The sequence below is a fragment of the Colletes latitarsis genome, chromosome 7, assembly GCF_051014445.1.
Source record: "Colletes latitarsis isolate SP2378_abdomen chromosome 7, iyColLati1, whole genome shotgun sequence".
Lineage (NCBI taxonomy): Eukaryota > Metazoa > Arthropoda > Insecta > Hymenoptera > Colletidae > Colletes > Colletes latitarsis.
The window spans coordinates 8,030,157-8,057,382 of NC_135140.1; the positions used below are offsets into that span (position 1 = coordinate 8,030,157).

The 27,226-nt window shown below is 34.7% G+C and overlaps 2 protein-coding genes across 4 annotated transcripts in view; both read right to left on the reverse strand.

The window, feature by feature from the left end:
• LOC143344036 (uncharacterized) overlaps positions 1-27,226 on the reverse strand; it is a 257,432-nt gene that overhangs the window by 142,916 nt on the left and 87,290 nt on the right. The window lies entirely within an intron of this gene.
• Positions 1-27,226, reverse strand: part of Gckiii (Germinal centre kinase III) — a 196,434-nt gene that overhangs the window by 38,125 nt on the left and 131,083 nt on the right. The gene's annotated exons all lie outside the window — the stretch shown is intronic.

Below are 27,226 nucleotides of genomic sequence, written 5' to 3' on the forward strand. Positions count from 1 at the left end.
TGATTTCAATGTACATACGTCTATATAAATAAACCTGTAACTTTGTAATTGTACAATACAATTTTTAGACGATTTCGACTTACGAGGAGAATGCAAGTCTCGTAAAAATGAGAGATCGTCGTAACTCTACTTAACCGGGGTAAGTACTAAATGATCTAAGAATAACTTTGGTAGAAACGATTTTAACGTGTACAATAATAGTTGATTTTATAATATTTATGCATTTCAAAGTGAATCAGTGAACGAAATCCATAACCTCCTTGATCCAAAGATCACGTACGACTATCGTATGGCGCACCATTATCGAGGGATCATTGAACTCGAAATAACTAGCCCTCTCTTCGCTATTCCGAGTCGTAAAGGAACGGGTTTGGGAGATCCACTTGTCTCTGACGTGTAATGGCTATAAGGAAGTTTATTGTTGGGTCTTTCTTCCCGGTAGACTCTATGAAGAACTGCCCCGGGGACGCCATCCTTACGCACTTCATAGTAAGACCGTTATAACTCACCATCTTGCAATATCAGCACTCATTTTTTAACCCTCAGGCGATCCTTGGGTCTTTTTCTGCCCGAGACGTCCTCATTTATTTAAGATCGAATGCAATTATGGGAAAAACTATAATGAAATATAAATATATATTAATATGTTTGTTTTCCTTTCCATAACAACATATTTCAATTTATATATTTATATTAGTTTTCTCCCGAAACTGTTAACGTATAGTAAAACCGTCTCAGAGTTCAGAAAAATGATCCAATTTAAAAATTGTAAAAATTGTTTAATAATAAAAAAAAATATATAGTATCTTTTAGATTACCATGAGATAACTGAGATAACAATATTTTTGTGTATAGTAAAACAGAAAACTGAGGGTTAAGAGATCATTCTTCTGTGGAAGTTGCGAAATTTAGCAATTTTCATGAATTTTTATCTAACGTTGTGATTCTTTTTTGTAGTTTATTTAACTATATTTTAGCCACACATTTACATTTTTTATACAGTTTTTAAGTAATTGTTTTTTACTGTTATCTTGTTTTCAATAAACGCGGCGTAGATGATTGAAACTCTTGGGGTGGTCTAACAATTAATAACTTAATTCTAAATATTTTTCTACAAATCATAATTTGTGCACGTAAATTTAATAATGTTAATAAACTTTAATTTTTATTTACAGTGAGTTTAGAAAGTATCGGTATAGCGAATAATTTCAACAAATAGTTTGTATAATTCTATTTCAGATATTTGTATCTTTTATAAAAATATTACCAAAAACATAGAAATTAATACAAGTATATTCATACACTTTTAACTTTGAAATAAGAACTATAAATTTTAATACATAAACAAAATTTTGTTTACTATTTTAGTATCCAGTGGGATTGCCTTTTGACAGTGTCATTCAACGTGACATTGAACTTATTAAGTCATATAGCATTATTTTAAAAATATATTTTATAAAACTTCTTTGTAAGAAATATTCTGATCTCGAATTTGTTTCTTCCAGACAATTCCACGAAGTAACGAGTAAAATTTTTTGTAATCAAATCCAGAGTTCTGAATCAAGCTGGCAACATTTAAGAACAAGAACCATTCGTTTTGGTCGGATGTCGGTCTATCGTCGGAGTTATCGCGACGGAGAGGGCGGATTTTGTTGAAATTTTCCAACGGCGCGCGGCTTTTTGGCAAATCTCGCAGAGACCACAGCAACAGTGAAAGTTTCGACGAACTTTATGGAGGCCTGAGTTCGTGATTGCGGTAGTTTTAGCAAATTTCGTAACGACTCGCCGTATTCCGGGTTTTGGCAAACTTCGTCGCGAAGACCCACGACGACTGTAGAGACGAGGCTTTTAGTAAACTAGATATTCCTGATAGCTGTTGTCGTAATATGCCAGCGTTTCTCCGTTATGAACGAAACACATTTCAATTTTACGCATTTGATAATAAAATATATTTATTACAAAAGGAAATACATACGACCAACGTTCAAAATATCGACATATTTTTGGACAATTCAGTTGTATTTGTAGAAAATAATGCAAGTGCCAAAGTTAGAAAATTTAATCATTTCTTTTTATAATATACCACGTGTTCATTTAAATACTATATCTTTTTGTTTTTTTTTTATAATTTATTTATCAATATTTGCATCCCATAGTGGCTTGAACAATCAAGTTTACATAAATTGTTTATACAGGATGTTTGGCTATCGCTGGGAAAAATTTTAATGGGAGATTCTAGAGGCCAAAATGAACTTATTAAAAAATTTCAAATCGTTCTAAAAAAATTATTTTTAGTTGGAAGGGTCAATTACAATCCTTTTTGGTCATTAGACATACCCCCGAATTCCTACGCACTTTCGAGAAAAAAATTCCTCACCGTAAATATAATTTCTGGCCGGAAATGTTTGCCCAAAATTTCATGCAAATATTTAAAACATCATAATTCCTGAACGGATTGGGCGATTTTAATGTTTAAAAAAGCAAACTACGCGTATTTTGGTGGAGAATATGTACAATTTGCAAAAATATTCGAAAAGTTGGTCCTTGATCCCGCAAAATGAGAAAAACCCCATAAAAATGGTCCAATTTTCAAACAGCTATAACTCCTACAATTGTGAATATATTTCAATGAAACTTTTTTCTAAAGTAGAGCTCATGGGTACCTACAAAAAAGTATTAGACAACTTTTCTGCAGGGCGTCAAACAAAATGACTAAAAATGAAAAAGGAATTTTTAAGAAAAATCGACAGGGGGTAGCTGCCTAAATTTCTCAACGAAAAAAAAAAATTTCGAATCGTTCTAAAAAAATTATTTCTAGGTTCTGGGGTCAAATACAACCATTTTTGGTAAATACACATATCCCCGAAATTCTACGCACTGTCGAGAAACAAATTCAGGAGGGTGGACAAATTTTTTGGCGAAAAAGAAAAATTTCAAATCATTTTGGAAAAATTATTTTCGGTTGCTATTAAATATTAAGACTGCTATTGAGTATATCCTAGTAGGTATGATAGACTTAAATTCAATGCAGAGACATACTTTTCAATAATTCTACAGCTTTAAAGTTACATGGAACGAGGTCGACGAAACGACGTTCGATGATCGAAGGATTTATAAATCGAGAGGGTGGTGAAAGAAGCAGAATTTATTATAGATTCGTCGCGTCGTATTGCATCGTCGTAAGACGCAGACCTTCGATTTACGCATTTCTTTCACATCGTGGGGCGTAAAAATTCCTATCCAGACAAATTTGAATGCGCCGCGGGATAAAATCGAGCCGACGCGTCATCCTCGAAAGGATCCTGAGATTCACGGACGACTCGCGCAGGGGACTTCCTTCGATTGCGCGTCCTTCGGGGACTAGTAAATGCAGTTATGCCCGGACAGAAATGCAGTTCTCCTTGGCTTCTTTCTAAATGATGACACGTGACGTCATGACAACGGGTAGCGGACGAAAGTGTTGTAAATCGTAATGTATCGATCGATCACGCGCATCTCTTGATTAGGTTCGATGCGACCGTCTGTTTGCTGTTACGTTGCGTAATCATAGTTGTTAGTGTAGGATGAAATAAGCGAGATAGTAAAAGGAGAGGGGACCATTAATAAGGCAGCCCTAACAAGTCCTGTATGACTAGTCGAGGAGTCTGTACGTATTATAGGAATGGGGGATCGATCGAGTACTTGTGAGAGAGGCACAGGTTGAGTGTATCCCTCTGTTGGCGAGTGCAGGAGTCAGTTGAACACTTTTTCAAAGGAACCTTGTTCAATGACATACAGGGGGTGTAATAAGTATTCATACAATTACAGTTTATTATATCTATGATTCAAACTTTATTGTGTAATAAAATCAAAGGGAAACCCTACTAAATACTAATTATAAATATTAATTTCACAATTATTTGTTGTTTTTAATACAAATGTTTAAATTACTTGTACACTTGATAATGGCAACAGAACTGTACGAATACTTATTATGCGTTCATTTCTGTCATTTTGTTCATTTTTCTTGATATTTACATAAACAATATCCTTTGTTTATTTGATATTATTGCTCTACAGACTTTGGAGAATACATGTAACATGTTCGTTTAAAAAATATAGCTTAATAAACATCATTATTCAGCATTTTAGTTGTAATTAGTCACTGTACGAATACTTTTTACACCCACTATACTTCAGTCAATTTTTTGTCGACTCAGATGAGATCACGAAAGACCATAAGGTGTGAGGTCTACTCGTACACCTCGACCTTAGCTATATATCCGCGTAATAATATCTTTTCATTTCTGACTATAAATTCGCTTCTTGAAATACTGTTCGCGTCTTCGCGCGAGAGAAGAAAGACGCCAGATTTGTTTAATCGATTTTCTCTTGAAATTATGATTCCGGGGCGTGGGTGGCCTTTGAGAGAAAACGATTGACGCGATCTTTCGCGATACGATCGCTGGTAGGACGGAGGGTGCACTTCGGTGATAAAATAATTAACGAGCGTCGCGATGTCGGAAGAAAGTTATGACTCGTCGCATGGAAACGGGGAATTCTAGATGCATTTCAGAATAATATCGATATTCCGTAAATTCATCGAGGCGTTGAGACGCTTTGAAACGCCGGCGACAGTGGCACAGGGCGCACGAGGAAATTTGCAAAGCAGATTTTCCGCATTTCGTCGAGCGGGCTGCGCTGTCGCGCGGTTTTTTCTCTATCGTTCGTTCCTCTTTATCCGCAATCTGCTTCGCTCTCTGATACGAGTCTTTTACCTACGTGACTTTCCGCGCGCGACAAACACGAGATCGGCAAGAGGATTCTAAAAAAAAAGAAAAAAGAAAAAAAATGATAAAAGGAGAAAAAATTGCGCTGACGTGTGTCTGTTTATCGCTGCTTTCATCTCACGGACCGACGAATTTTTTCCCTCATTCCACGAGTGTCGGAATTCCGCCGCTTTCAACCAACAGAATTGAAATGTCTCTCGACTTGATGTGTTATTCCGGGATTCCTATAATTCCAGGATATATGTGCATTGTCCTCTACAGAAATCCCTTTAAAACCATATATCGTTAGACGAGTTGTTTATTATGAAATGGCGGAAGGCTATTTATCTTCGTTTCGAGATAGAAAACGTTTTGATTTCGCGTTTTAATCGATTTAAAAATTTTGATAAGCCTTAATTGGTTGTTAGTATAATCGTACTAGTAATTGGTACAGTTCTTTTTTAATATTAAGAAAACGAAAAAAAAAACGAAAAAAATAGTTTAACAGAATTATTCTTTTTGCAACTTTTAAAGACAAAAATAATATAAATTAAAAATAACACAAACGTATACTAGAGTCTAAAAGACTCTTGTATATAATTTCATAGTATAACATTTTCAGGATAAAATTTTTCTGGGAATTTGAGGAAGCACCTTGTTTTATAATTATAGTTTTTTTTAGCCCAATGACTTCAAAACAAAATAAAGAATTAAGTAAAGAGGAAATTCGGTGCTGATTCGGATGGAAATGATGATATTGAAAATGATTATCATTATTATTATTATATTTTTTACTATTGCAGAATTGAGAAAATAATAAACTATGAATTACAAAAATTTTAAATATTTAAAAATTTTTAGTCTCAACTGTTTTAGTACGATTTCAAATGACGAGTCTTTTTAACTCTTCTATACGTTTGTGTTATAAAAGTATATTATCCCGTTAAAGGTTAAAGGATAATTATAATCGTTTTACCTATAGTCACCTGTTAAAAATGTAATACCTTCGATTAAACATCCGAAGAAAAAGAAAATCTTAAATTAAATAAAGTTTAGAAGACCTGTAACCTGGCAATTTAAATAACATATGTAATAAGATTTAGTAATGACAGTAAACAACAAACAAGACTTTGCCAACAACATATGCTTCATACCTGTCTGTATCTCCAGTGGTGCAGACAGTGATTCATCTGCCTTCCTAAATCCTATGCGTCAGTGTGACATGACTGATGCGTAGCATCCGTATTAACTGTGTCCGGATTAGCGAGGATTTACCGAGCTACGTATTATTACAGAAAGATCCTTAACCGTATTATAACAGCAATCGTCGCCAAAACTTAACGTCATCACGTATGTTATTTATTCATACTTGAATTTCTACTTTTGGACATTGTAAGATATTTACACATGGTGTCAAAATCTCCAATGACCAACACTTCGAGAATTTTAATAAACGGTTCTCAGTTTTTATTGAATTCGTAAAACTGTTAATATTTACATATAAAACATTTCGATTCTTACAACTGCTTCAAGATACCATAACTGTTTTCAACCCCCAGTTACCATATTAGATAATTCAATCTGCGTACAACTTCTCAGAAAAATAATTTGTTTAACAGTTCGTTAACAATGTTTTCCCATAACAGGCTCGCTGCTTAACTTTCCGATCGTGTTTGTTGCCGAAAGAGCAGCCGCCAATGAAATCAATTATCCCGAAAACAGGGGCGAAGTAAAAACGAAGACCAAGAAACGGAGAGGAAAACGAAGTTCTCGAGAGGGGGAAAACAACGCGGATGGTTAGCACCAAGAAAAAGGAAAACAAATGAATAAGTTTTCGAAAGGGGGAAGTTCGGATGGCCTCGATTTCCTCCTTTTTTTCCAAGCGTAAACCACTGTCGTTACGGCGATTAGAGCTCGGCCGCTACTCGCGTTTCCGGGTGTCAAGAGGCGAGATGAAAAACCCGTAGAATCGTAGAATAAAGGAGAAGGACGGTGGAAACTGCCTATGCTTGCAACGAGCAAAGCGTAGGAGGCGGAAAAAAGAAAGAGCGCGTCGTGTGATGTTGCTCGAATGGAGTCGAGAGGAGGCAGAGGCACATCTTAGCCCCTTTTCCCGTCTGCTTGCCTAGCGTACTGCATAAAACTCACGAGACAAATTATAATTAGCGGGTGTCAGCGGCACAGAGAGCCGACACGTAGGTGGTTAAAGTACCGACAAGGGAAGCTGAAAAGCACCGGCGTGTTCGCCGTGAGCTTCGAGTGCACCGGTTTTTCTCGATTTTCATCAAGATGGCGTCCTTTGATATTTCCGTAATGAAAGGCTGAACAGAGGGTCGGGACTTACTTGAAATTAGCCGATCAAAAGGAATTTTTATACTGTTCGATATCAAGTACACGGTGTTGAAAATAAGTGTTTCAAGAATTTAAGAACTTATAGCGGACAGTGAGAGGAGTAAAAAGTGTCCAGTTAATATATGGATCTAAAAGTCAATCCTTTCCACGAAAAATTGATTTTTATTATTTCAAAAATGTTTGAAATAATTCTCTTCTTTTTCTCGCCTAAAAAATTTGTATACATCACTGAAATATGTATAAATAAACCTCGTAAATTTGACTGCAAAAGGTCTTGTAGTTTATTCGCAAAGAAAACCTAAAAAAAAAATGCGCTCAACGCTAGAAAACTCTCTTAAGTACAGTATGTATAAGGAAACAGAAGTGTCATGATCCAGTATTATATTTAGTATTATATTTAGTTTAGCTGCTCGCGAGTTAAGAGAAGTCTCCGCGGCTATGAACCGCGTCGAGAGCAGTGAATTATACCAGTGCGTAGTCAGACAATTAGCGCGGAAGTCAGAACAGGGTCTGTTGTGCTTCTGACTCGTCGGTGATTCTGTTACGCTCGGCGAGAGTAACCAAAATGCTGATGGACAAGTTACCCGCACGAAAACTGAATTATCCGTCAGCTTCGCGTTAAAAGGCGCGCGTGTTACGCTCTGCATGACCGTGGAGACCCAGTTATGGTTGCTCGATGTTATATAATTGACAGCGGCGATACCGCCATCGAGCAATTAATCCAGCTCGGTGTCCCATTGTACGAAATCACTACCGGTCACGATGACCTATAAAACGACCGGCGAACGTTCGTTTTCGCTCGCGGCGGACAGGTTTCACGGAAATAAGAATTCAGACGTTCGCCACGGACGAGCATAAATAACGACGCGATAAATTTCAACGGGTGTGTCGTTTATTCGAAAGGTATTTAAGGTCCTTTCGTATTAACACACTCGTTTGGTAAAACTGGACGTCGCAAACCACGACGATGGTAATTTTATTCAACCCTCGTGCACTCGGACTTTAGCGTCGAATAACTTTTTAACAAACTTCCCAATTCGCGGGGAAATTAGTGACTTTTAACTGTCACAAATAAAAAATTGTCTGGAAAAGACTACAATTTTTTACACAAGTTTAATCATGCTTTCCAATTTAATGGACTTCTTTATCTTGACATTTAAGAGAAATCAGCTTTAAATGAAATCAACTACGTTTGCTTTATTACTGTAACATGTGAACTATTGAAAAATTGCGTCACACGAATAATCATTATATTTTATTCGATTAAAATTTAACATTTCATTGCTCATCTTGTTTTAGAATAACTGATCTATCAATCTATGATTACAATCCAGTTTATATTGAATTATTTTGCACATCATTATAATATAATTTTGAAACTTAACATCAACACATTTTGACATTCACGAGGTATTCGTAAAACAAATCTATTCTTTTCCGTGGCCGTACTTTGCACCATCAAATTTAAACAAAACGAAATAGTATACGTCAAGGGGTTAATAAGTCCAATTCGATACTGATTTTAATTACATTTTAACCACTTTAAATCTATGTTTTTATACAGAACCAGAGCTTGACGGTTCGCTAATGGAGCACAACGGCGGAGTCTATTAAGGAAAGAGACGAGTTTGGCACCCGGCTGGCGCGTGTTAATTACAAACCGACGTCGTATCCTGACTGGTTTCGCGTCGTCGACAGTGTCTGAACGCCGAGACGTGTCCAAACAAGCGAATATATCCTACAATTCGCTGGTGCCAACTTCCTTACGCTGTTTCAGACTTTCGCGACGTAACAGGTCTATTTTAACAACGAGGAGCCCATCAGTTCCCTGTCAGACCGTAACTTTCAAGGAATTCGTCTCCGAGCACACGGTCGAATCGATGTCGAACTTTGCTTTCCGCCATTACCCCCGCTATGAAACCGCCCCGCGGAGTGTATATGAATATCTCGACGAGTTTTACAGACGATGGTAAAGTTAATTAAAACAAGGTTCAAGCTAGAAAGCCAGAAAGCCTTAACTGGAATTAATTCGAGAATCCGAACGACGACTTCCCAGACACGCAATTTTAACTCTCCGGAGACCGGGCGTTATTTACGCCGAAAACAGTACCTTTAGTCGCGTTATCTCTCGGAGATAATTATTTATTAACGCACGGGGCGCGAGTTTCTCGCAATTTTCGGTAACTGTTCGCACGGTTAAACAGTGGCGTCTGCTCGGAATTAATGTTTAAGGCGCGACCAGACGATAGCGAATGCAGGAAACGAACGCCTTGTGTTTGAACCTGACACAGCGCGAGTGTTCTAGGGTCAATCAGCAGTGTCAACACCGGCAATAATAGAACGAGCAAACAGAATCCGGCGCCACGGGATTAGAATGTGTAACCAGATCTCAGATACTAACGGAAGAACGTGAGCAACCTTCCATTGGAACTTTAAGGGAGAACTTTGTGGATTTAGAATGCGTTTCTTGCGTTCGATGATGGGGAAAAATAATAATTTAGCGAGCTCGGTTACCGTTTGGACTTTATTAATAAGTACTAGGACGCGTTCTTTATTCATTTCAAATATTAATAGTACGAGGGTTTATGACCCTTCAAATTACTTAATAGCACAGAATGTACTGGACTTACTTAAATTTAAGGAATTTGCAACTTTACTATCTTACTGCCTCACAAGACACCTTCCATAATAGAATTTTTGTATTTAAACAACGATCGAACAGAACGAGCTCAGAATGCAACATTTTCTGTTAACTCGTTTTATGTTTATATATTCGAATTGTTAATAAATTGTTATATTTGCAAATAAGTGTTTTCTTCTCTATGTGCTAAATAATCGGCTTCACGAACTTTGTGGGAGCCAACAATTACCATTTTCTATATCACCAAACGATAAGAGAATTTGTGGTTGTACGCGCGTGATTAAGTTTTATTCTTGAAAATAAAAAAATAAGTAAGTGGAATGAAAACGTCTTATTTATAGAAAATGTCGGGTAACTGTTATTACGAGCGGCAATGTGGTCATTCTACATGAGAAAATTAATCGAAAATGTAAAATAAAGTCTTCTCATGGAGGCCTTTGCTTTCGAGATAACTGACGTTGAAAATTCATTGAGTACGCACTCGATTGAGTGTAACTTCTTTAACGCGTCTGTCCATTGCTCGTTATTTCTACTTGTGTTGAGTGCTCGTAAGCATCGACTGGTTGTAACTAGTTAGAAGATGGTAACATAATACAATACACTGGAACCTTAAAAAAGTCGATTGTTTAAAATTTCATTTCCTAAAAGTATTCGAAAATATTTCTACTGATGGATATTGCTGTATTTGTTAAATTGACGCGATTGTAAGTATTTTTGTGCGATGAAACCACATTTTTCCAAATAATTGTTATAATATCCCGAGTTCTCATTGACCAATTCGAGTCAAATTTAAAATTATCAAAATCTAATGGTTTATACTACTTTCTTTTTTATGCAAAACATAAAACAAAAAATAGATAAACTAGTTTTAAAGTGCTGTTAAAATTGTATTAATCGACATTCTTGTACAATTTTGGTACCAGTCATAGATTCACCGGAACCATATATTTTTAAATAAATTATTTCATGTAACTAGTCATTTCAAAATTCTCTATATTTCGCACAATCGAAATTTTTAAATATTTGGAAACATTACAGAACTCGTTTAACAATTATCTTTGTTTCGATTACGTTAAAATTAAACTTAGATTCGCAACTCTTCTCTGTGTACTAGAAACTTTATAAAAATAAAAATTTACTAGAATTGCAAAGATAAAATTGCTTACAAGAAGCTTATCCTCATCTGTTTTATTTTGAAAAACTGTTTACGAGCTCCAATAGACTGATAATATATGGGTTTATTGGAAAAAAATTTTAAAAACCAATTTTATCGTATTATTCAAAGCATTTTAACAAAAGTGCCCATACTATCCAGAGTTCTCATATCGTTTCGAATTCCTTTATTAATCAAGAACGCGGTCAATTTGACCGGAAATTGAGTTTCGGCTGCAATTTCGTTGAAACGGGAGAAAGTAATGAAAAATAGCCAACGCACAATGAAGTATGTGATCTGAAAAGTTGGACAAAACTATTTTAAAATATGGTCAATTTATATCTTTTTAAAAATTTATCTGATATTGATAAAAAAAAAAATCATTTTAAAGCTTGAAGCTTCTACTTTCCAAACTTACGACTCGCTGTAATTCAAATCAATATTCAAGGATGTTAAGGATTCAAAGAAACCTTAACATCGCAATTTTCTCGAAAATTATTCTAATTAGAAAAAAAATGAAGAAGAAAAATGTTTCACAATTTCATACGATCAGTAGGACAGTGTATACATTTGTGTATATATTTTGCATATTTACATTATTTTTCGAGAAATGAAGGTAACCTTCCATTTTTTAAATGGTATATTATATATATTTTCGCCCAGTACCTCAGCTCTTATTATTTTTTGTTGTCTTTCACGCTGTATTGGCTCCAAAAGAGATCCCTCTAGATGGGAAGAATAGAAATATTCAACTTATGAATCACGTCTGGGGTTCGTTTTAAGAATTATCACTGTATCATTTTTTAAACGTCATCTTTCACGTTTTACTGGCTTCAAGGAGGAACCCTCCAGTTGGGAAGAATAGCAATGTTCAACTTACGAATCACGTCCGGGGTTTATCTTAAGAATCATCACACTGTATTGTTTTTTAAATGTCATCTTTCACGTTTTACTGGCTCCAAGGAGGAACGCTCCAGTTGGGAAGAATAGAAATGTTCAACTTACGAATCACGTCCGGGGTTCATCTTAAGAATCATCACACTGTATTGTTTTTTAAATGTTGTCTTTTACGTTTTACTGGCTTCAATCCCTTCAGTTTAAAAGAATAGAAATATTCAACTTACGAATCACGTATGTGTGAACGTGGGTTCATTTTAAGAATCGTTACTGTACTCGAGTGTGTGCCACGATTACGTGTCAGCAGCGTTTTCACGAATCGTTGCGAGCGATCGTCGACCCGTGAAACAAGACGTAACAATAAAGTCCAGCCCGATGAAAACGGAGACGACCAGTGACCTTTAACTTAGCCGGAGAAAGTGACGACCAGAAGGAGATCGGCATCGTTCATAGTCAGACGGAAAAAACGTGCCACGGGGCACGAGGTATTTTTAATAGCGTCCTTGCTAGAGCCGACGATCGATTTTTCGTCAGAGTGTCGGTAAAACCGGCGATAAATCTCTTCGAGTTCCGTAAATAAACGCGTTTACGGGTGGAATCTACGTTTCCCGTGACTTCAAACGCGTTAACAACGGTCAGAGATTGCTAGGGGGATGCATGGCACGTGGCAGCCATTTTTTAAATCGTCGTTGCAGTTTCTATCGAAGAACTTCTCAAGGACTTTGACAAAGGATCCACGTGGACTTACTCAGAATCGTTCCTGAGTTGTAATATTGTTTAATTAAGAATTTTATAAGAAATATATATATATATATAAATAAATACTGCATAGGAAATTACATTTAAACAGTTAAAAAATGAAACATAGTTGCACGGTGCATTAGTGAAACAGTATATAAATCTCATATTTATTCAACGATAAAATCTTCATTGATAAATACTAAATTGGCACCTTTAATTGCTTATATTTTGTATACGTTTGTTTTATAAAAAATATATATAATTGAAATCAGAGCTGACCCATCGTATACTGTTTGTAATAATTATGTTATAGTTGATAAATATATAATATTAATTACCTACAAAAATTTCATCCAATAAACAATGAAAGAAAAGATACGTCAGAACAAAATTTCTGCAGTTTTCACATAAGAAATAACATTTATTATTTCATCCAAAGTCGATAAAACATAACGGGGGGAAAAATATTTGCATCTTGAAATGTTAAAGAATACACGTGAAAAGTGGTGAAAAGTTTCATGAAACCCTTATGCTGCAAAAAAAAATTGACAAATATCATTTCTCGTTTTACCATTTTACACGAGTCTTCCCCCTTGATTAACCCTTCGGTCTGTCGCACGAGTCTGCGAGTTTTGAAAGATTTTCCAGACGCTTTTTAAAAGCAAACAAAGTGGCCGCTTGTCTGCGGAATGTACAATTAGAAAAATTGATGGCGACTCCAGGAAACGTCGCGCAAAAGTGGACCAAGGCGATTTTCTAACGGGGCCGTTAGGTAATTGTCGAGGATTCTTCGACGTTGGCATGCCGTTACACCGGAGCATTTCCATAAAAATCCAATTTACGAGCGTGAAGAACGCCGGTGATCGTCGCCATCGCCGCCGCGAGAAAGATTCTGGACGAGCCTCGACGCGGCGAAAACTTCGAAATTCGAAAGTAGTTCAACGAGCGCGCGTTATCGCCATGTGTCGTTCGACCTCGTTTGCCGCGAGAGTAATTCATCGTGCGAGAGAACGAGCCGAAATTAAAGTTTAAACGGCACTTCGTGGCCCGTCCAACCGATACCGAGTGCGATGGCGGAACGCGAACGCCAGCGTCCCGACGCACACCGCGGCAAATCGCCAATCTAGCTGGACGAAAGTCATTTAATGAAAAGTCTTTTAAATTAGCAAGTTATTGGAAAAGGTTCAGAACGGTAGGAAACGCGTCTTCAAATTGATTTAAAAAACAAGTGATCGTGATTCCTGTTTGAAGTTGACTATTCTGTGTTCACTTGACAATTAAAATGAAGATTGTGTATTTCTAATCAAGAAACACAAGTCCATGGGTAGTTGATAAACATATTGTATACTTTATTTTCAAATATATGTTTTGTCAGATACTCTTGATCACTTATATCCTTAATTCAATTTAAATTTTCGATTTGGTTAAGAAAAACAAACTTACAAACTTCGTCTTTCGATTTCAAAAGAATCATTTTCTTTATATTCTGCGAGTTAGGGTATACTTTTGTTACGAAGTCCAGAAATGACAAAGTACTTGAAGGTAATAATTTTAGTGTGTACTATTGCAGATAAATATAATAATGTATAATAGTTATAAAAAGACGAAGATATTAAAAGTTTAATCGATTGCTAAATATTTTGAAGTAAAGTATAGCGTACATCACAAGATCCACGATAATATCGATTTTGTACGTCTTCATCCACCATTAAACGTAGTCACATATTACTTGGTGGCGAAATATTCTTGAAAATACGTTAATGGTAGCATGTAACTAATTACGATATAATGTGAGACAAAGCCCTGCGGCAGACAATGTGACGAGCATGGCGTATTGTAAATAAAGACACTAATGATTTTAGACTATGTTCTGTAACACGAAGCTGGGCAACCTTTGTTTGATTTATGAAAAGATATTCAAAAGGTTCACTTTTACGTTACATTATATTTTCAATAATATTTTCGTAGCATTTAGGAGGCGTCATCTTAAAAAATATTATAGTTTCTGAATTTCTAGGACTGTTTTTAGGAGAATAGAAGATAATTGTCAAACTTGTATATCCAAAAAATATTACAATGACTATGTTCCGTTCAAGTATTTACTATAAATAATTATTATAATATTATCAGAATTTTCCAGTAAGGATTATGAATTTAATTTTGAGTATCTCTTCACTCTGAGTTTAATTTCAAAACAGTGGAACATTATACATTCCACGAATTCATTGTGAATTACAATCCACTTTCTCAAATGATCTATTTTTCAAGTTCAAGTAGTAGAAAATAAATTCTCAAACGGAATCACAACGACTATCGTGAATAGAAATGATCTAATTATGAGAAAGAAGCTATGTGATATTAAAAAGTAAGTGACACTAAATTAAAGAAACGTTAGTAAGAAAATTAATAGATACAAAATCAGAATTTTTCATTGTCTTCTCACAAGAGTACAATAAATATTGAACATACAACATAACCACAGTCAGTCACTATATATTTTAATAATTCACATCATTAATACATCTTTGCTTTTCTCTTAATTTTTCTTCTTCCGTCGTAATTAGTTTCAGCAACAAAACTACTGAATATTAATAACACGGAAAACATACTATACAGTCCAAGAAACATACAGAAGCTAAGTAATAATAAAGATAATAATACTGTAGTATTTACCATAACAATTTCATTTAAGTACATATTCCCCATATGTCAATGCTCGTTAAACCAGATTTTCTTTATGAACAATACCGTTGTTATCCAAAAAACCACCGTTTGTTCCAGTAAAAGAACACCAACAAAAATGATAATTGAAACTTTAAAAGAAATTCTATAAATAAAACGATATCACCGTTACACACGAGCCATTATCTATCCATCTCTATGATTTTACGCGTCACGGTGACTATGACTTCTTTACATCGACAAATTTTCGTAGTTTCTTAAAACGTACGATTACTATAAAAAGTTCGTCATTCTTGATATATAATTCTTAAAACTTCAATTAACAAATTATTTATTCGCAGAAACGCGAAAGGAGAACGGAACACGGCGAATTGAAAATCTGAACCGGAACGAACGCGATGTTTGCTAATTGTGAGATTAAACCTCGTACGTGAAAAATTTTTTTCCTTTCAAATACTTTGCGACCCTCGTCGACAATGCTGGTCGTTGAATTTTTCCGGGAACGCGGAAAACGGGATACGAGCACACTCGAGTGATAACTTACGCTGGTTCCGTCGCGGCGACCTGTTTTTTCTATTTCGAAAACCCATTAAGCCTACGCGGAGATATATTTTTTGCGTTTTAATTTCACTGTCGGTCTCCGGATTCCCCTCCGTTGCCAACAGATTCACGGCAAGGGAGCGTGAATATTCATTTCGACGAGGTCGAACGACCATTTTTCCATGCTCCCTGAACTCGTCGCGCGTTGCATGATGCATCGCCTCTAATAAAGCGGCCCGGATTTCGCGTACCCCCTAAATATGTCGCCTGGACGATTATCGTGTTACCTCTTAATTATTCTCGGGGTTCCATAACGTGCTCGTTATTTGGTTTTCAACTTTATCGGCCTAGCATGGAACCGCTACAATCCCTGGCAGAAAGTTTTCGATTATACGCGTTAATAAAAAATTTTAAGGGAGTTTTATAAGAAATAACTGACTATAAAATAACACAAACTTTCATTTATTTTCAAAGATAATGTAAAGGAAAATTAAAAGCTTACACTTCTACGATTCGAACATTCGTAGAACTAATTATTTCTGTCTTTGAAAATAAATGCTTATGTTATTTTGTAGTTAATTACTTCCTATAAAGCTCCACTACGTTTCTGATCTGTTTTAATTATGTACAATAACATACTGTACATATTGTAACATAATCTCTATAATCCTAATTGTTCATAATTATATTCCCCTATGATACGATACGAGCAAATCATTACAAGATCGATGTGTGTCACGAGTAAATATCAGTTAGAATTTTAATTTACTTTCTACAAATTAATTCAACCCTGAATGAGTAAAAATGTTGACGGAGAAATATATTTCTAGAGTTGTTAAACCTCGATAAACAATTTATTAATAGAAATTGTTCTTTAAGTTGTCCACATTTCTTTATGATCATGCTTCCTACTTCAGAAAATACTGGTTTAGACGATGTGTGTGTCGGTATTAAGGGAAAGCGTACGTTTCCCTTCTGCTAAGGAAGTCTTGTTCTGAGATTCCTGGAAGCCAGCCTTTATAACAATACATAAACTATTCCATTGTCAGAGCTTTATGTGGACGAGCAATAAACTTGAAACTTAAACTATGAGAATTTTTTGGATCTTTCTGCGCTTAATTTGTGTCTTAACAAATGCGATAATCTGTATCTTGAACTGTAAATATTGCAATTGTCATTTCAAGTGGTTGGATAATTCAGGATCAGGAAACAAATGTTTTGAAAGACATAACTAAGTCGCTAATAGCAGAGAACATAAATCTTGCTTCCAACGCTTTAACAAATTAGACGTTTCTTTACAGCCCCTGCAAAATTGAAATTGATTTTAAATCTTTAATACTATAAGACCTCTTTAACCCTTAAGTGGATTATTGCGGGGGTCAATTACGATCATTTTTGGTGAATACACATACCCCCGAAATCCTACACACTTTCGAGAAAAAAATTCCTTACCAAAAATCTAATTTCTGGTCAGAAATGTCTGCCCGAATTTTCATGCGAATCTTTAAAACGTCATAACTTCTGAACGGATTGGACGATTTTAATGTTTAAAAAAGCAAACTACGCGTATTTTGGCAGAGAATATGTACAAAACGCAAAAATATTCGAAAAATTGGTCCTTAACCCCGCAAAATGAGAAAAACCCGATAAAAATGGTCCAATTTTCAAACAGCCACAACTGCTATAATAATGAATATATTTCAATGAAACTTTTTTCTGAAGTAGAGCTCATGGGTACCTACAAAAAAGTATTAGACAACTTTTCTGTAGGGCGTCAAACAAAAATACTAAAAATGAAAAGGGAATTTTTAAGCAAAATCGACAGGTGCATAAATTTTTCGACGAAAAAAAAAATTTTCAAATCGTTTTGGAAAAATTATTGTCAGTTGCGGGGCTCAATTACAATCATTTTCGGTGAATAGACATACCCCCGAAATCTTGCGCATTTTCGAGAAAAAAAATTCAGTACGGTCGGAACTTTAAACGTTAATAACTGTTTAACGAAGCCTTCATCAACAAATTGGTATTCTTGATTTTCGTCTTATTTTGGCCTTTAGAATCCCCTATTAAAATTTTTCGCAGGAGTGGCCGAACACTCTGTGTATATAGATATTTATTTTTATTTGATCTCACGCGATCTATGCGATCACCGGTCTCTCGCGACTCATTTTCCCAAGCGACGATCGAGTCGATACACTTTCAGCAATAACCGAAGTACCCGGCGCGATAATAACAGTTATTTAAAAAAAAACGTTAATGCCTGGGAAAACGTCGACGCAACGTTAGAACGCTAATAGATCGTTTGTTCCGTTCGTTGAAACACAAACTACGATCTAACGGAATACAGGCTCGCCGCGTTTGTCGATGCAGCGCACGAGCCTCGGTTAGGTTAGAACGATACCATTTGCAAGAAACTTACGTACGATACACACCCGTGCCTATTTACTTATGTATGCCAGCGTACACGCGGCGATACAATATGGACAATCGCGTGCAGAATGCAGCAACGACTGCACGCGGAAGATTGAAATTGTATCTCTCCCTCGTCGACGCGTTCTCTCGACTGTTTCGATAACTGAACCGTACAGCCAAGACAGGGGGGGAGGGGGGGGGGGGGGGGGGGGGGGAAGAACGTAAAAACAAAAATAAAAGCACGATGAGAGTCTCTGAAATTTGTTCGGTTCTCGGGTTTTAATGTAAAACTGGAATTCTTCGTGAAAACGACGAATTAGAAGTCCAATTTTGTATCATCTTCAATCATTTTACTTTAAGTGAGTTTGTAAATCATTGAGGGGTTTCGTTTTAAACATTATTTATCACTAGATATTGTTTAAATAGGTTATTTTTCTCTATGAGAACTTGACATTTCTATTCTTCTTGGAAATCTGTTTTTGCAGTTCATATTTCTCCTTCTAGGAAATAATGATATTACAATGATTTCATTTTGTGCTGTATGAACCTTGCACAGGAAGGTATACACTTTATTTTAGAATAAAAACAATTTTTCAAAATTTACCATAATTTTAAATACAGGTTATCAAAAAGAACCAATTTTAGTATGCAGTTATCGTAAGTTTTTGGAATAGAAGTCATCAGATTGGTACGGTAGCTTATCTTCATTTCTTTGGTTTCTCTGAAAATCAGCTTTCTTAATAATGCAACTTTAAAGTTAACGAATCTTATTTTTATTATTCCTATTTTCTATTATTTTCTTCATTATTTACATACATTATATAATTAAAACTGGCATGTAGCAGTGAAACATTTACAATAAATACATTCTTTTTTTTCTTTAATTAAATAATTCAATTTTCATTTAACACAAAATAATAATTGAATATAAAATATATAGTATAAAAATTATTAAGCAAAATTAATGTTCACAGTTTTAATAATCGTCCATAAACTTGTATTCAAGGATTCATGCACTCTTAAGGTGAAATATAATTTTTTGCGTCTAAATGGCCGTTTTCGTGCACCGTGCGACGCAGACTCTTTGAAAATGACAATTTTTCGACGCCAACGGAAACAAACCAGCAACGTCGAGGGTCGACCTTGCGCTGGCCTCGACCGATGTCGTACGAAAGAGGGAAGAAAAAAGATACAACACACCATCTTCTCCCCGAGAGATCTTACGGTCCTCGAGAATCCTGTTACACCGGTATTTCCTTGCTGCACCGGGATAATCTCTATAAGACGTTCTTTTGTCGACGTCTTCTCTTTGTCGAACCTAGATTTCCAATTACGCGCTGTAAAACGCTCGGAAAAGATGCCCGTCTATTAAAATTGTTGCCCACTGTTCGTATCTGTAATCGTTCGAGCCACGCGGAGAACTTTGAACCCTCGAAACGTCGAACTTCGAACTTCGACACTTCGCGTTCGTTAATTATTTCGACATTTTGCTCCCGACAACTTTAAATAAATTTTGTTGAATTTTATATACTATTTACTTATATATTCTAAACTATATTATATACTTTTTATATAATACGCGTAATATCACTATTGGTTCATTGGAAATCTAAAATAGTTTCGACAAGTCGATCGTCAACATAAATATATGAACAGTACTTTTGTAAACCAAATTACTGAACTAAATTGTTGAATATTTATTTGCTAAATAAATACGACAGAGTTTCGACCTAAGTATGTATTTAATTAATGTAGTTTTACAAAACGAAAATGCTGTTCTTAGCTTGACGGTTTTCTGCTAACTGGAAAAAGGAACGAGACGCTTAGGGGTTGCAATAAACGAGTGTTTTCTTCAGGTAGTACTAACTTTTGCAAGAGAGGGGACTGCGCCAATGGATACAAATTTTCATTAAAAATACATGCATGCAATGCTTATTGTTTTTTTTAATATTATTTATTGACAAATGATTGCCCCACTTTTTGTGCAAAATTGAACTTTCTACTTCAAATGCTTGCTAATCACTCAAAAATTAATATTTCAAAAATCCCCTACGTATTTTTTTAGCTATACTTATGTAGATTAAGAGAAAATTTGTTGTTTTTGCGTCAAATTCAAAACACGCCTCGAGAGAATGGCTTCAGCGTCGGTATTTTGCACTATTTTTGAATAAATATTTTTTTTTAACACTGAACAACACGGTTAATAACATTCTTGAATACTATTATCCTCTTACTTTTCCATCTATGAAAAAAAAAAGAACGCTTTATTTCAGGTTTGTACAGTGCTTTTACCCCTTAAATGAACAAGAATATGCAAAGATTAAAATCAGAATTTTCTCGGACAAATTTACGGTTGTTTTTTTCTTGCAAAATGGAAATTTTTGATAATTTTGTAAATTTTTATAGCATCGGTGGAATTAGTATTTCGAGTTACTGGAATGAATGTGAATGTCAACACGACTGGCATTACGAGTGGAAATAATTAACCCCTTGCCGTGCAGTTTAATTAAAAGCAATTATTCGACTAGATACTGTTTCATTCTTTTTTTTTTAACATGTTTGTACTTGTAATGACCATAAAAAACACGCAATTTAACACATTACCAACCGATTGGAGAGATCTACATCTCTACGCCGTACTGCATTGTGCGATTAAAAACATACATAATTCACGCATTAATACTTATTTTACGAGACTTAAAATGAAATATAACGTAAGAAACACTGGATAAGATTTAATTTACAAAGGATATACATATTTATGATCACTCGCGTTATTAGTCATATGTGGATTCTTTTAGTTCCTTTCAAACCTTAATTACTTGATCAACTGTGCTTATAGTTTATACGATTTCCCATTTGCATTTAATAAAAACAGTTATTTATAAATTATTTCATTAGGAGAAGTATTTTTTAGCGACACTGATAGAATTATACACTGAATATTTTTATAATCGTCAGGATATAGATATAATATAAAATTTCAGCTTTGAATATTATGGAAATAAGGCAAAAAATCGTAATCTCAACTTTAAAATACATTAATTTTTTTATTTATGAAGACTTTCACTTTTCCCTAATTCAAATCATAACTACATCTATACTATTCAGAATGCTCTCCGATTCATAGGTTTCAAATAAATAGAATGGCTAGAATCATGGCAGCCATAAAGCTACATTTTTTCGAAGGACATTATTATAAGGATACGAAGCTCCTATAATGATCATTATTTTTGTGTGAAAATATTACCTTGTACTCGTGAAACATTACCAAATAAATGTACAAAAACTTAGAACCGTACAATCTACTGATTTAAAGAAAAAAATTCCCATAGAAAGAAAATGACTCTTTAGACAAGAAGACCCTTTTAACACCTTGATTTTTCAGGATTTTCCACTATCGAACTAGAACAATTCATTTGTGGATTTTAACAAGGTTACAAAAATAATTGCTGGAACAAATTTTAGGTTATATAGTTTACAATGGCTTAAAATGAAAACGTTGGTCTTGCAGAATATTCTATTGACCTGACAGTGAATGTGTTAAATTCGAAGGTAACGTTAAATTTAAATTGGCACGATCTAATAAAATTCTCGTTTTTCCTTTCTTTTTCAAACGGAAATAAATTAGAAATAAAAAATAGTAAAAAGTATCGTTTTTCGTTTTCACCGCAAATTATTCGTGACTTTTTCTTTTCTTACGCGTTCTCAGCCCGTTCGTCTTCGAAGCGTTCGATCGAATTGCTCGAAACGTAACACCGAGACCACTTTCTAGCATCTCGACGTGTATCAGGTTGCCTGCAGGACTCTGAGGTTAGGGTTGAGTAAAGCTTCACGGTGAAAACTGGTCTCTCTCGGTAGAACAGGCTCGAATCTCGCATTCTCTCCGCGTTTCGTGGCCTGCGTGCGTGTCGATGTCAATCTCAAGGCTTTATCCCAGACTAGCAAACAGTATGAACATACTCCTACATATCAAGGTGGAGGAGTCGCTCGAAACAGTGGTCAGAATTTTCGACAAAACGATCTATCCACCTATATTCGTCCCGTTATTGAAAATTAAATTAAAAAATTTCAAATCATTCACGGAAAAATTATTTTCGGTTGCGAGGGTCAATTACAACTATTTTTGGTGAATAGACATACCCCCGAAATCCTACGCATTTTCGAGAAAAAAATTCGAGTAGAGGCTAAAATTTTTCGGCGAAATTACAAAATTTCAAATCGTTCCAAAAAAATTATTTTTAGTTGCAGGGGTCAATTGCAAGTATTTTTGGTCAACAGACATACCCCCAAAATCCTACTCAGTTTCGAGAAAAAAATTCCTTACCGAAAAGATAATTTCTGGCCAGAAATGTCTGCCCGAATTTTCATACGAATCTTTAAAACGTCATAACTCCTGAACGGATTGGACGATTTTAATGTTTAAAAAGGCAAACAACGCGTATTTTAGTGTAGAATATGTAGAAATTCTAATAATATTGAAAAAGTTATTCCTTGACCTCGTAAAATGAGAAAAACCCGATAAAAATGGTCCAATTTTCAAACAGCCATAACTGCTATAATAGTGAATATATTTCAATGAAACTTTTTTCTCAACTAGTACTCATGGGTACCTACAAAAAAGTATTAGACAACTTTTCTGTAGGGCGTCAAACAAAATTACTAAAAATGAAAAAGGAATTTTTAAGAAAAATCGACAGGGGGTAGGTGCCTAAATTTTTCGACGAAAAAACAAAATTTTAAATCTTTCTGGAAAAATTATTTTTGGTTGCAGGGGTCAATTATAATCATTTTTGGTGAATAGACATACCCTCGAAATCCTACGTACTTTCGAGAAAAAAAAATTCTTTACCGAAAATATATTGTATGGCTGGAAATGTTTTTATAACTTTTTAACGATGCCTCAATCAACAAATTAGTATCCTTGATTTTCGTCTTATTTTAGCTTGTAGAATCTCCCATTAAAATTTTTCCCAGGGTTGGCTGAACACCCTGTATATTTACAGATATGCTTATAAACGAGTTGTTACGTTCAGCGGCAGTGTTTTGAAGAAACGTGAATTTAATAAATCCATTTACTTTGACAGCGATGTCAATAGATCGTCAAGTATGCACGGTACACCAGGTAGAATTTGTGGCATTCCTTCACGGTTGTTTTAAGTCTCATATGGTATTCTACGACATGCTTTTCTAGATATCCGCGACGCATAAGAGGATTCCTGTTCGCTCGCCTTTCTCTTTCTCTGCTGTTTATCCTTCACACTTTTTCTTGATCGCGGCCAATCGAGTCACAGCAGTCGAAACTAGTCGAACGAAAAGGCCCGAGCGATAAATTAACTTTTAATTGAGCTCTTTCAGTGACCATCAACGCGATTGCCACGAGTAAATATGTTTGCTTTCCACCGTTCTTTCGCCATCAAACGCGTCGTTCAAGAATTTTTACACGGAGGATTTTAAACTTTCGACCTACATTTAAACAGACGTTCGTCCGTCGAACTTTAAACACAAATTGTTACAATGAAACGATCGATAATTACACGCAAATAAAGATTAAGAGTTTTTCTTAAAAATAAATTCTTAAAGAAACAGAATGGTTTTCTGCGCTTAAGAAAGTCAAATCCTTAGCTTCGATCGTAATTATTGTCCGTTTCAATCGGAACTATTGTGTCTGAAACCTAAGAGATTTAATTATATTTCTCATAATCAACTATTTTAAATCCTATTCGGTTAATTCAAGATTGTTATCTTTCATTCATTCGTACGGGATACAGTCATTATCATAAACATAAAATGCAGTTAGGAGAAAATAAGTACGTGCTGATACGCACTGTCTGGCAAGAATTCGAGCAACTCTTAATCGAAATCCTGATATTTCGAAACAAATATAATTTTTGGTTTATAGAGAAAATTCGAAATGTCAAAGGGACAAATGTTACGATAGACAAAACTTGTTCTAAATAGAATTCCAAATACAATTCATTCTTTCCCATTTTTGGTGAAGTTGTCTATTAGCTGATAACGAGAAGCTTATAACGATCAGATTTATTCCATAATTATTAAAAATTAAATCATTTTTGTGCAACAATAGATGCTTTGAAGTCAAGTAGAAAAATAAAGACGATACTAATTTATGACAGAGCGGAAAAAACGCAGTATAATTATACCAATTTTACATGAAAAAACATTTTATCAACTAATCCAATGATTCGTTCGAAAGGAAACGACCTAATTCTATTATTGGAGAACAGTCAGAAATTATTATTTTAGCTGCAATGGTAAACGTTCTCCAGATGTTGTCAACAAATTACATGTCATTCTCGACGTCACAAATTCCGTTCGTTCCATATTTCTTTGCACTAGAAACTACGTTTACTGACTTTTAGAATCACATCATTCTCGACATTGTAACAATTACAACGAAATGAAAAGCTTTTCCAAGATATTAAATACGCGTATGCATTATTGGTTCGTTAGAAATCTAGAATAGTTTCGACAAATCGATCGTCAACATAAATATATGAAGCAGTACTTTTGTGAATCAAATTACTGAATCAATTTTCATCGATGGCACCTTAAATGGGCAAAAATATGCAAATTTTATCTCTGTTGAATTATCAGAGTTATTAAAAAAAATTGTATCAGCTTGACAGATATTCAATTCACAATGTAGTTATAGCTTGTGAAAACTTAACCCTAATCGTACTGTCAGTCATATATTTAGGCGTCTACAAGTAAAATATCATTAGTATACAAATATACTTATAGATCTTGCAGTTATTCAAACTTGATGAGTGACCCAAATCACACCTCAATACGATTAAGGTTAAATAAAAAATTTTTTCGATTGAATCGGAAGTAGCGCAAATACTTGATTCGATCAATGTGAAAACAGTTATTTATAAAGATGTTTCTACATTTCATACAAATATATCAAGGAATGTTGTAAAACTACACATACTAGTATTAGTAAAGAGACTATAAAAAGGACCAGAGATTTTTTTATTTATCATCTACAGAAATGCACTGACATCAATGGATACCATTTTGAACATTTCCTAAAATAAATGTTCGCTAATAATTTCTCTATCGTGACTGGGTGTCATTACTTTTACGTTTTTTTATGTATTCTTAAATTTTTCGCTATATGTATACCAGTGTATTTTTGATATATTCTATGATATACAGGGTGTTCGGCCACTCCTGGTAAAAATTTTAATAGAGGATTCTGGGGACCAAAATAAGACGAAAATCAAGAATACCAATTTGTTGATGGAGGCTTCGTTAAAAAGTTATTAACAATTAAATTCAAAAATTTCAAATCTTTCTGGAAAAATTATTTTCGGTTGCGGGGGTCAGTTACAATTATTTTTGGTGAATACATATACTTTCGAAATCCTACCCACTTTCGAGAAAAAAATTCGAGTAAGTGCTGAACGTTTTGGGTGAAAAAAAAGACTTTCGAATCGTCTTGGAAAAATTATTTTTAGTTGCAGGGGTCAATTGCAAGCATTTTTGGTCAACAGACATACCCTCGAAATCCTACTGAGTTTCGAGGAAAAAATTCCTTACCAAAAATCTAATTTCTGGTTAGAAATGTCTGCCCGAATTTTCATGCGAATCTTTAAAACGTCATAACTTCTGAACGGATTGGACGATTTTAATGTTTAAAAAAGCAAACTACGCGTATTTTGATGGAGAATATGTGTAAATCGCAAAAATATTCGAAAAGTTGGTCCTTGACCTTGCAAAATAAGAAAAACCCCATAAAAGTGGTCCAATTTTCAAACAGCCATAACTCCTACAATTGTGAATATATTTCAATGAAACTTTTTTCTGAAGTAGAGCTCATGGGTACTTACAAAAAAGTATTAGACAACTTTTCTGTAGGGCGTCAAACAAAATTACTAAAAATGAAAAAGTAATTTTTAAGAGAAATCGACAGGGGGTAGGTGCCTAAATTTCTCGGCGAAAATAAAAAATTTCAAATCGTTCTAAAAAAATTATTTTCAATTGCGGGGGTCAATTACAATCATTTTTGGTGAATAGACATACCCCCGAAATCTTGCGCATTTTCGAGAAAAGAATTCAGTACGGTCGGAACTTTAAACGTTAATAACTGTTTAATGAAGCGTTCATCAACAAATTGGTATTCTTGATTTTGGTTTTATTTTGGCCTCTAGAATTCTCCATTAAAATTTTTTCCCAGGGGTGGCCGAACACCCTGTATATTGATCAATAAGAATACATATCGTTTGATTTTAAAATACTGGAAAAAGGTTACTTTGAACAAATTTTTGCGAATCATAATACTTATTGTTTTGAAACCAAATATTTGTCTCTTTCAAAGTGTGTTTGTACCATTAACAGCAACGCTGATATTTAAGGTGTTAAGTGGGACATCGTGTACATTTCATATGTGTTCGAGAAGATTTAGGCAACCACTTCCTTCCCACGAGGATCTTAAAATTGTTACGAACGTCACAGTCGTAATCCCTTGGTTAGCTTTCAAATCCCCTTCTGGATTTGTATTTTCCGTGGATTTCATGTCTCCTGTATTTCGTTTGTTATTTCACCGTTACTCATGTATAAGTATCATCATGCTGATACTAGACTCAGGGTTTCGACAAACCGAAATTGTTTATGCAACAGCAATTTTTGAGACACTCGATACCGAAGATCCAATGAAACATGTACAGATTTCTTGTTTAAAAAGGCCCAATTGCATTAATATTATCTTAACCGACTTTTTTTTAATTTGAGAAAGACTACAATATTGCAATTTTTAAACGTAAAAATGTGCTTTTGGCTTTAATAAATTGGAACAGAAAACTATATTGACATTAAGTGGGTCAAAATTTGTCTTACAACAAGATAATCGCCTGGTTAAAAACACTAAAAAATTTGTTCAATCATTCAATCATTTGTTTCTTAACACGTTTCTTGACACTTTGAATTTACATGTTGCAATATTGTTTACAATGGAAGAAATACTTATACAATTGTAAATAACGCTATTTTCATTTGAAATATTGCAAAATAACAAAGTTACCATTGAATTAT